This window comes from Etheostoma spectabile, chromosome 13 (genome assembly GCF_008692095.1).
Source record: "Etheostoma spectabile isolate EspeVRDwgs_2016 chromosome 13, UIUC_Espe_1.0, whole genome shotgun sequence".
In the NCBI taxonomy this organism is placed as follows: Eukaryota; Metazoa; Chordata; class Actinopteri; order Perciformes; family Percidae; genus Etheostoma; species Etheostoma spectabile.
In genome coordinates this window covers 1,010,764-1,023,328 of record NC_045745.1, presented here as the reverse complement: position 1 = coordinate 1,023,328, position 12,565 = coordinate 1,010,764, and the positions used below count along the sequence as shown (strand labels likewise).

At 40.3% G+C, this 12,565-nt stretch overlaps 1 long non-coding RNA gene across 1 annotated transcript in view; it reads right to left on the bottom strand.

The window, feature by feature from the left end:
• LOC116700445 (uncharacterized) overlaps positions 1 to 12,565 on the bottom strand; it is a 17,726-nt gene that overhangs the window by 500 nt on the left and 4,661 nt on the right. The window lies entirely within an intron of this gene.

The window sequence follows — 12,565 nt, the reverse complement described above, 5'->3', positions numbered from 1 at the left end:
GATTACGTCCGTAGAGCCCGACGCAACGGGGGACTGCAGCCACCCAAACGAGGAGTTCAACGCGAGAATACAGATAAGTGAAGGAAAGTCTTCCAGCTGTCCTCGGAGAGTGTGTGGGCAAAAGAACTACTTTATGATCTGTTTACTGAGAGCTCTCTCTCTGTTCTCTCCCAGTGACAGCCAAGGAGAAACGTAAGACACTACGCGGACCAGCAAAGGAAGAGCCTAGGCTTCCCGGAGTGGGATGCGGCCGTTCTTGGCATAACTACTGCCACGGACTGTAAAGAACGTTGGACACGAACGATAAGGACATTACTCCTAGCCAATTTAGTTTTAGTACTTGAATTTTAATCTTTTAATGGTGTCTTTTAATTTTTTTCGTTAGTTTTAACTTTTATAGAATAAAAGAGTTACATTTGAGCAGAACTGTTTGGTGTCCTGTTTGTCAGTGGAAAGATTTACTGCTGGTATACATTAGTTTAGAACACTCCCCAAGCGGCGGGTTGTGACACAACGACAAAAGAAAACAGCTACCGTGGGGGGGGGGGGGGGGGGGCATTGTTGGTTGCCTAGACATTAGGGTCAATGTCTATGTGGAGAGACCTAACATGATCTAGGAAGGGTTGCCAAATTTGATGGAATTTCCATTCTGAGAAGTAAAGAGTTTGATTTTTCTCTAATTTCATAAGATGAAGTGCATCATTTATCCATTGAGAGTGTTAGGGGGGGCAAGAGCTTTTCCACCGCAAGAGAATGGCACGTCTTGCTAGCAGTGTGAGAAAGGCAGCAAGATCGGCAAAACAGGGCGGCAGAGGCCAATGGGTAGGACCACCAAACGGGGCCAGTAATGGTGAGGGGTGAATGTTGGCAGACGTGATGGCTGAGAGGGAGTCAAAAGCGCTTAAACAGAAAGGAACAAGGGCGGGGCAAGACCAGAACATGTGGCTGAGATTGGCTAGGCCTTGGTGACATTTGTCACAGTTTGGATTGATGTCAGGGTAAATACGGGCAAGCCTACTTTTTAGACTAGTGAACTCTATGAACCACTTTGCACTGTAACACTCCATGGCGAGCACAGAGTGGACACACATGAGTGGACTCGACTGAGGGCGTATTCCACGCATCAGGACTTATGTCCTCACCAAGCACTGCAGACCAAGCATCACGTAAAGCATCAGAGGTTGTTGTCCGACTTTTGAGAAGAGTATTGTACAGTATTGAAATTGAACCTTTGAGACTTGGGTCAACACCAAATATGGTATGGTTGATGAGAAGGACTGCCAAACTCGGTGAGCAAGCAATTTACTCGGTTTATCTCCAAACTCATAATGACGCGTTTTTAAAAGGGACTCTGCCGTTTTATTGGAGACCAGAATGCCATGTTCTGCCTTCTTTGTGAGTAGTTCTTTGAAAACATCGGCATCAGGTGTGTAGACATACTTTGACTGAAGCTCTGCTATATTCTTGGAGAGAGAGACTTTCTTCTCCCTAGCAATCTTTGACTGATAGGCAGAGTAAGATATTATTTCACCACTTAAGTAATCTTTACATGACTACCATATAGCTGCTGCAGATACATCTGGATTGACATTAGTAGATATGAAAAGATCAATATGACTGTTAATTGTGCTAATAAAATTGGTGTCAGAAAGTAACCGCAAATTAAAGTGCCAGAGATACAATGGGATTGTAGGAACACGACGTGACAGAGGAGAGGAGCTTATTAACAATGAGAAAGAAATCTATTCCATGTGCCATGGACAGGAGAGAAGAATGAGAACTGCTGGATGCTAGAGTTAAAAAAACGCCAGGCGTCTGAGACGGCATACTGTTCCATGAATAGCTGGATAGCTTTAGATAGAACACAGGGCCTCTTAGATGAACGATCAAGCGAGGGGTCAAGACAGCAGTTGAAGTCACCCCCAAGGATTTCATTTTCATTTCATTTCATATTTATTATGCAGGAAAGTCAAAAAGTAACATTACATGACAATGCAAACGAGCCGTAATCAGTTCAAGAACTGGTTTTCAGCAGGTTCCTGTTCTGCAGAAACACAAAACCTGGCTACAGCACGTCGAGACAGACATTTTTACAGTACATCGATAAGGACTAGACAAATTTAGACAACTTAAATAGCAATACAGTTTACATAAGGACAAAGTCATTTATACAAGACATCAGCTAGGCTAGACAAATACGGACAATGCAAACAAGGCTTGGACAATACAATGCATGAACAATTAATGCGTGGAAGTGTAACTGTTAAGAATGAACTGTTTGCCTTTTTGAAATATGTGATGGATGATAAACTTCTGATATGATGCGGAATGTCCTTCCAAATCAGGGGTCTCAAACTCAATTTACTTGGGGGCCGCTGGAAGTAGAGTCTGGGTTTTAGCTGGGCCGCATCAAGTATTCAAAAAAACCCCTCTATTTCTTCAAAAAAGGGCACGGAACTGGCCGGTGCTTTAAACCCCTAGATCTGATATGTTGGTGCATTTCACAAACACAGACATCACATTGTCAAACCTCAGGCATTTGCCACAGAGGGTGCTTACTATCTGACAACGGTTACGCCGCTGTCACGAGACTACGTGCCCATAAGTGACATGCGCAATGACAAAAGTTCAGAACGCGCGGCCGCACTAACACTTAACTTTGATGTCAAGTAGTGGCCACAAAATATCATCCCGCGGGCCGCAATTGGCCCCCGGGCCGCAAGTTTGAGACCCATGTTCCAAATCTTGGTGTATGTATGAAAAAAAGATTTCCGACTAAAGTTGTTTTTGTATGGAGGAACTGGAATGAGTGCCTGTGAGACTGACCTAGTGAGGCGTCCTGGTCTCACGTGTGTTTGAAGAAGTGCAGTTAGTGCTGGTAATGTGGCATTTTGAATAAGGATAAGCTGGTGAGAGTGTAGGTCAGGAAGAGAGAAAAAAGGGTCTTAAAAAAAATTCCCATGGTCCCAATTTAGGATATACACATTTTGCCAACACCGGGTTGTTGGCTCCAATTCTACCCGTAACAATCACAAAACGTCCATTAGGGTCTGAGATGGCAGTGGACACTGAGAAGGGGATGGATTTATGAATCAGAATTGCCACCCCACGTGCTTTGCTTGCGAATGAGGAGTGATAAAGTTGGCCCACCCAACCTCTGTGAAGTTTAACGTGATCTAATGGCAAAAGGTGAGACTCTTGTAAAAAGACTATTTTATTGTTAAGGATTTTAAGATGGTTAATCACTTTGTTGCGTTTAACAAGAGAGTTGAGGCCTTTAACGTTCTAGTGAGTCGAACAGCACCACTTGGTTCAGAGGAGGTGACTGTAGGCTACTAGTCATCACATGATGGGATTGACTGTGTGGGTGGATATGTTGCCTCTATGTATGTTGCCGCCCATCCCCGCTCACAACAAGTGCAGGAGAGAGGATCACCTGTCTGGGTCTAACATTGTGGATCAAAGCAGTAGCACAAAAATAATAGAAAGATACTCTAACAAAATGCACAATAAAAGAAAACTTAGATAACAGTGACTAGAACAAACCACTGTTCCCCCACGCAATTCACTGAAACTGATTCACTGATCAGCATCATTTGTTACTTCCTAAAATCTATCGCGCTGATCCCACAACTTAATAAACGTCAAGGGGAACGTTGCATCTTAAAAATCAAAAGAAAAGCAGCAACTAGTGCAACAGGCATTTGCAGATATCATTTTGAACGAAATACGATTAAAGGGTAGGACGTGAATGTCTTACAATAGGCCTCTACAGATAACGTTTCGGAAGACTGAGTCCATGGCTCTTTTTCCGCTGGGGAGGGTGATATGGATCTTGGCTGGACACAGGAGAGCCGGTTTGTATCCGCACTTGTAAAGTTCCGCCATGAAGTGTTTATAATCTGCTCATTGTTTTAGCACGTTGGGGCTGTAGTCTTCGTAGAGTCAAATCTTGTGCTTCTTGTAGAACAGGTCACCCCTTCTGCGAGCCTCACAGATGAGTAGGTCCCTAACTTGGAAGCGATGGAGGCGTATGATTTCAGGTTATGGCCTATCACCCGCAGGACATGCTGTGTTTTATGCTGACACCACGTTGTGCTATTTCACAGTGAGATAATTTTCCTTTGGATATTGAAGAGCATAAGTGTTTTGGCATGGTTGATATGTGGCACCATATCCATGGTATTGGAAGGGGGATTTAAATCTTCCATGTTGTGTTTTGTTGTGCATGATCAACAAACATCTGCTTTCTTCACAAATCGCACCCTGCTAAACACAGTTATTGGAATACCTATGCCGTGCAAATAAGGCTTTTGTATCTGGAATAACCTGTTTTGCTACTGTGCGGATGTCAATGTAAATTCTGGGTAGAATGGAATAATAGTCCATGAGTAGAAAGTAGTCCTTGCTTTCAGCTGAAACAGGTCCATTTCCACCTTCCGCTGCTTCTGTGGTCTGTGGTGTGTTCTCATTGGCTCCTTGGGTCACTGATACACTGGCAAGTCTCACTGGTCTGTACCAAAGTCCCATGGCCCAATTCCATAGTGAGCCCTGAGGACTAAGGACTAAAGACTCACAGACTTAACTGATCTCAAATTCTAAATGTTTTCAAATGCTTGTTTTACAACCTGGAACACAGGTCCTTCCCGTTCAATGGTCATGTGCCATGCTGTTGTTTACCTTTGTAATGTCTGGATTTCCCCATGGTCTCCGTGGTAAACGTCACACCGCTTTGAACTGTGGGTAATTCCCTTTGGTGAAGTCGATGTGTACTCAAACCCGAAATTTGACATTCGGACCACTCTAATCCATTACAAATTTTGCAAGAATGCGCACCAAAGTCCTTGAGTCCGGAATTTGGGATTGGGCCAACATCTCCATGCATGCACAGCCAGTTTATTACATCTCATGCACATCTTTTGCACTTTTATACACAGAAATTTCCTTCACAAACTGGTCTCAACATCTGTTATCTCACAGTGGTCGGGAAGACTACTATTAAGCGTTTGAAATCAAATGGCAGGTCCTACTTTTGGAGTCTCAGCATTAAATGTATTCACGGTGGCGCTTCACACAATGATTTCTAAAAGAACGCTATAAGTGGCTCATTATTATGATCTGTCTCCAGTATTATTGATTTCCATTTTTTTTCTCCTTTAATCTCCTCATTGTACTCTTTAACCCAGTCACTGTGTGAGGTGGTGTCTTTGTGTCCACAAGGTGTCACCTTATTTATGACGTCACCTTATTTATGACATGGACTCTTCTTAATCTTCTTCATAGACCAATTCTTTTCATCGTATACTGTAAATAAATAGATCATAGACAGGCTTTCAACCCCAGTATAACTTGCCTATTTCCTTCAGCTTTTCCCCGAGCTTAATTCTTCCCACAAACAGCCTGGTCTGGCAGCCTGGGGAGTGGTGGTGGGGAGCCAATTATAAATTCTAACTCATTTGAAAGCCTTGTTCTTAATCTTCAACATCCAACATGGAAAACGTGACAGCCAATTATATGTGATGTTGTTTACTGAGCTCCAGTTAAGTATTCTGAGTTTTTGTCATGAGTGGTCGTTAAATTAGACAAAGTACTTATTTTAGGTGATTTCAATATCCATGTGGACATTGACAATGATAGCCTTAGTATTTCTTTCAACTTACTAATACATTCAGATGGTTTTAGTCAGAGTGTGCATTAGGCCACTCACTGTGTTAACCACACCCTCGACCTTGTGCTGGCATATGGTATGGGAATTGAAGATTTAATAGTATATCCGGACTTCTAACCTTTTCAGACAAAAGGACTTGTCTCCATACTTGTTTTACTAGATTTTCTAGATTTTACTAGACTTAGTGCTGCATTCAACACCACTGACCATGCCATCCTGTTACAGAGACATTAAGATTTAGTTGGCATTAAAGGAATTGCACTAAGCTGGTTTAGGTCCTATTCACCTGATCAATCTCAATTTGTTAATGCTAATGATAAATCCACCAGGTACTCTAATGTTAGCCATGGCGTGCCACAAGGCTCAAAGCTTGGACCGAATCCTTTCACCTTTACTGTCACTTTACTGTATATGCTTCCCCTAGGCAATATTACTAGAACACACTCAATTAACTTTCATTGTTATGCTGATGAAACCCAATTATACCTATCAATCAAACCAGACGAAACCAGTCAGTTAGCTAAACTTTAATCATGGACAACCCAAAATTTTCTGATGTTAAACTCAGACAAAATGTTATTGTGCTGGGCCCTAAACACCTCTGAACCTCATTATCCAAAGATATAGTTACTCTGGATGGTATTGCCCTGGCCTCCGGCCTCCGGTCAGAAATGTAGGAGTTATTCAAAATCCTTCTCCTGAGGATCATATCTTGAAGAGCTCATAGTGCATTATTGTCCCACTAGAGCACTACATGCCCAGAAAAAGTATAATGGGAGCCAGAGCCTTCAGCAATTGGGCTCCTTTTCTTTGGACCCAGCTCCCAGTCTGGGTTCAGGGGGCACCGTCACCACATTTAAGAATAATCTTAAAACTCTCCTCTTTGATAAAGCTTATAGTTAGGGAGTGAGGAGCTGCAGCGTCCGCCTACTTCTCTTTGTAGCCGTCAGATTCACCTACCAACCCTTTTGGAACTGCCTCAGGTCTGCCTTGCACCAGCTCTTAATTATGCTGTTATACTGTAGTTTTAGACTGCCGGGGGAATTTATTTTACACACTGAGCCCCTCTCTCCTTTCTCTTTCCCTCTGTGTGCATCGATGTCCCAGAAATGCTTACTAAGTTGTGGGAAGCTTATTCCTCAGAGTCCTTGTGTTTTTTTTCACCCAGTTTTCCTTGAATTGGGCTACCACCTAAATCATGGTTTAAAAAGCACCCTGCTATGCCCTGCTTCACCCTGCTACGCTCTACAGTGCCCTGCTAAGTCCTTCCACATCCTGCTACGTCCAGCTACGCCCTGCTACATCCTGCTATGCCCTGCAGTGGCCTTTAGTGCCCTGTAACGCCCTGCATTGCCCCGCTAGTCCATGAACTACTACAACTATTTCTAGTCACAGTTCCATCATCTTTATTTGTGACTATAAATACCCCAACCGGCACCATCAGACACCACCTGCCAAGAGCCTTGGTCTGTCCAAAGTTTCACCCTAAAAGTCCCTGTCTCTTTCTCATTAAAAAAAGACTTAAATCAGTGACATACTGGTCTTTTGATTCTGAAGCTTTCAGTATTCGGTTTCTGGCCACGTAGATGTTGTCAATTTTACTCTTCAGCAGTAGATTTCAACTTGTCCTTTATATCTTCCATGAAGACAAACGTGTTCTATTTTCCATCGTTCATCATCTTCCAGCCCGATAGGGAGTACATAAAACTCAAATCTTGGTCTGAAGTTTCAAAATCTCATAGATCATAGATCATTATATCATCCCGGCGATATTACTGCATCTCCATTTTCACCTGCCTCAGCACGTCGTCCCAGAACCGCCTACAACTGGTCCAGAACTCCACTGCAAGGCTGTAACCAGCTCCAGCAGGACGTCGTGCATCACTCCAATCTTATGCTCATTACATTGGCTTCCTATCAAGTTCAGGATCCAATTTAAAGTTCTTGTTCTGACATCTAAAGCCTTGTATGGTCAGGCACCTGTTTATATCTCTAGCCTGCTCCATCCTTACAATAGTTACAGGTCAATCAGGTCTTCTAACCAGGAATTACGGGTGGTCCCACATAGTTGAAAACTAAACATGTATTTTATTTATTTTTTCTTGCTTCTGTTTGAATCTTACTGTATTTTAACAGTGTTCATCATGTGAAGCACTTTCTGACTTTGTCTGTAAAAGGTGCTTCATCAAATAAACGTAATACAGTAGTATTATCAGAATGACACATGTGGTTACTGGGCCTGGCCTGTTACATTAGACTGCCCTACACTGGTGTTGACTGTATATACCCATAGCACTCAATGGCACCAGTATTTTACCAGGAGACAGCCGATCAATACCAAAAATTGTGTGTTTTCACTTCATTTACTCTAAGTCTTAATGTTTCCTGTCTCTGTGACAGGCACCTGAGAGCTCACCGAGCTGCTGGTGTCATTGTTGTTCCCACTGGTCACCAACAGGACTCAGTACAAATCTGGTAACACAGGCAAGGCCTGAAAATTACTCTGATGTAGTTCTTGTTTTCTTTCAACATCGTGTTAATCTATGCTTTTTGTCTGACAAAGTGACTCTTAAATTGTGTATATAATAAAATTTCTTTGTATGGTAAGTGATGTGAAATGGAGCACTCACAAGACAAGCAAAGACGTCAATAAAGAGCAAAGAAGAAGAAGAGCATGAGAGTTCTAAAAACCATTCAACCTCAATTACAACATGATTTTTGAGCGTTTGCTTTATAACCTGATAAAATAAAAAAGTGAAAAACATGAACACAGTAAAGAAAAAATAGTAACACACAGCATATAGATATATTATAATAAGAGTGCAGAAATCTGTTTAAGCAAATAAAACAATTGAGATTTAAAAAAGCAAACATGCTGAAGGAATAGTCTTAACATTTTGGGAAAAACACTCATTAGCTTTCTTGAGAAGGCTGATACCACTTTTATGTCTGTATGACCATGACTGCAGGCAGTTAGCTTGAACCCACCTACCAGCACCTCTAAAGCTCACTAAGTGCATATTTTTAAGGGGGAGTTATACACTGGAACTACTTCTCGCCATGCATAGGGCAGCCATGTCCCCTAAAAATTACAATTATTAATTATCACAAATAAGTTTCCAATTTAACCCTCATGTTGTCCTCGGGTCAAATTGACCTGTTTTCAATGTTCTTTTTAACTACCCAATTTTAATTACCCAAAATAACATGATTGATTCCACACAACGCTCTTTGGCAAGTACAAATCTCTACTTTCATTAATTTTGGGGTGTCTTATTCAATTTTATAGCATTTGAAAAAAAACGTTGAAGTGGTTTTGAAATAGTATTGAGTAAAAGTTGACATATTCCAGTCTGTAATCATCCATCAACATACAGTACATTCCTTTAATGTTTATCTAAATAATTCCTAATTTCTCCTAATTTAACTCAAACATGAGGTATAATTTTTTTAATGACCAAAAATTCCAAAAATGACAGAAGTTAATAGTGTTGAAAACGTCAAAAGTGACAAACATTAAAAAGGGGACAAAATTGTAAGAAAAAGTTAAAGACAGTGATGAAAAGCCTCAAGCGTGTAATCCAAGAGAAAATACATTTGCCTTGAAAGGTACTTGAGATTGCAGTTTAGTATATATTACCTACTGTGTATCTAGGTAACTTTTTAGAAGACATGGTTGCTCAGGGCCTTTGGATTTAACCAAAGAGATATAGCATGCTAAATGGTCCAATTAGATTGATGTCAATGTCAATTTAATTTGTATAGCACCTTTCATTACACTTAAAGCCAAAGTGCTTAGATTAGATTAAAGGTGCTTATGGGCAGGTTTTGCTTCCTTTAGACAGAGCCCAGCTAGCTTCAAATAGGTCCAGCTTGTAAATATTTTCACAAAAGTGCTCGTTTTGCCAATGACAGGCTAAGATTATTATTATAAGTGTCTGACAACATTATGGAAAGCATCATTTCAAAGAAAGACCTTTAAAACCTCTTTGAGACCTGTCTGTTTAACCAGAACCAGCTCTAAAGTTGCTAGCGCTAAACCCACCAGACTCCATTTAAAAAAGCAATACTTTTAGCGTGTATAGAGCCAACATATTTTCACATGTAAATCGGTAAACTATGTGTTTATTTCAACCAAAATTAGAGTCTTGGTTGTAAAAGTGGAAAGACGACCCAAAACAGATTTTCATATTGTAATTTTGTTTCTGTTGTCTTTAAATTAAGTGTATTTTACAATGTTAAAATGACTGTTTATTAATATGGAGTTTGGTAGGTTTAGTGAATGCAATTTTTATTGTAAAAATAAAAATAAAAATTAAAAATAAAAATTTTAAAAAAGGATCTTACTCTTTCACAGCAAGGTTGGCCACCTTAAAAATCCTTCCCATAATGTTGTCAGACACGTAGAATATTAATCTGAGCCTGTCAGTAAAAATAGCGTCCTGGTTGAAAAAAACGGCAGGTGCCCTTTAACATTCAGTCATTTTGCTTTCTGACAGTATCTTGCTAACTTGCTGGCATCAGAGCAGTCTTGCTTCATTATTGTTTCCAAATGAATCAGATTGACTTGACTTGTCACAGCAGAAAAAGAACAGGTTTAACTACTGTAATGACAACAACGATGGCTCCATTCCAGCAATATAATGAAGCGATACTGTTGTTAGTCAAATCTATTTGACAAGGGAAAATGTCTGCAGTGAGCAACTTCTTCTTTTGCCATTGCATTGGACCAAAGCAGCATTATGTAAACTTTTCAGTTTATTTCTGCACCCTGCCTCTTCCTCCACCCTGTCCTGATTTATACTATCCTCCATCTCTCATCTCTCCAGCCTGACTCAGCCCTGCTGTTCTCCTCGGCCCACTTTCCACACAGCCTCTGAGTGTAATCTCATTATCGACTTGCCTGTGGAAAGGGGATTTACTTAATGTATTTGAGGAACAAACTACCAGAAGCTTAAAAACACTGTCTCCAGGGTTTCAGGGGGTTTCCTGGCTTTTATTTTTGCATTGTTTTCCTAAACCATTTCAAGGCAAAAGCTAAGCCTGACTTTCCCTTACTTTCGGTATCTGATGCCTCTGTGGCAGCCAGCAGCAAGTCATTGCAGGAAGATGAAAGCAAAACCTGGAAAAAGAAATATGAAGCGATTAACTCATAGTCACTTTATTCCCAATCGGAGAACCTGCCGACGACTCCCATAATGCCGCTGTCTGCTCTACTTATTCCTCTCCACATTAGAGGAATGTTTTGACTCGCATCCTCCAATGCAAACCCTGTTTGGCAACTGTCAAATGACTGTGATGAGAGAAGATGAGCTGAAAGTTTTATTAGAGTGTGTGTGTGATAGTTCATGGGTGAAAGGTCTGCTTGTTTCCAGACATGAGCGTCAGATTCCAGTCTCAGCCGGATCTGCAGCAAAGCAGATCACTGCAGAGACGCCTTGACTAAGGGGATTAGAAGGCGAGGCACTGCTCGGATATCTTATCCCTCTGCTTTTAAACTGGATGCCTAATTGGCCCGTCTGTGTGTGTTTTCAAAAACGCATTTGTGGATTTACCATGTTTTTACAGTTGGTGGTGGGAATGGGAACTTTTGCTTCTTTTAAAACAGAACATACGATAAACAGATTAATAGGATTGCAACACTTTCCAGAGGCAAAACTCCCAGGAAGTGATGTGTTTTATACAGCAGAGGAAGAACTGGAGCATGAGCAGTGACAAACAAGACAGCAAATCAGTAGAAGACACCCTAGTGCCTAAAAGATAAAAACACTTATATACACTTGTATATTTCCACAGCAAAGAAGCACCACTGGAAACTATGGGTAAACAGTTCACTGCATACTTGTATGCTGTATTTCAAAGTCTCCGTCATGATTATAAATGTGACACCAAAGGCTCACAGCACATAAAAAAGGAGAAAAAAGAGAAATTACCAGTCAATAAATAAACTGCCCAATAGAGAAATCTCTCCTCTGAAATCTGAATATTGCGATAATATCTAAATATTCCTTATTTATTTTTCATGCTCTAGTCTGCAGTAAACGGGATTTAATAAAATGAATTTTATATTGGAAACTGCCTCGGAAATTGTAGGATATACTCCAGTTATCCTAAAAAAATATAGTTTTAACATATCATTTTGTGGGCTATTTTTTTGGAACAATCTTTTAGGACAATGGTAGCTCATTTCATTGTTGCTTTATCTGATGATCCTGAAATACAAATGCATATAGAAGTAATGAAAGCCCACCCTGCCATCCAATAGAAATTTCAATTAAAATGAATTACGTTTTCAATTTTAATTAATAACGCAATGTTGCCTTCTGTCCGTGTTGAAAGATAACTTTTAGCTCACCTACGCTACTGTTTGTTTTCATTGTGATCTGCACACATCCTCTAGGATGGAAAGACCCTGGGAATATGTAACAGCAGGTGGGTTAAATATTCACTTAGATTAATAGTGAGTCTGTGTTTCTTTACTTTAGTTGCGGGTGTTCTATATACTAATACATCTACATACTAGTGTATTTATATACTAATATATCTATGCTAATATATCTATATACTAAGTCTAGTATGGATGTGTTATTTAATCTGCCATAGACAGAGGGTATAGAAAGAAGAAGAAAGGGAAGAAAAGAAACAAAAACAGTGTAAATGTGTGTACGTATGTAAATAAGTGAAGCACGAGATTTTGTATTTACTAAAGGATAAAAGTAGAGAAAGAGGGTAGGACCTGATAAGTTGTTATCAACTTATTCCTACTCCTTTTTGAACATGGGAATCTTTTGTTTGAATGATTTTCAATTTTGGAAGATTGTGCTGAGTACATGACCTTATTTGTCTGTCATTTTAATCATATACATATGTATGCATGTATATATATATATATATATA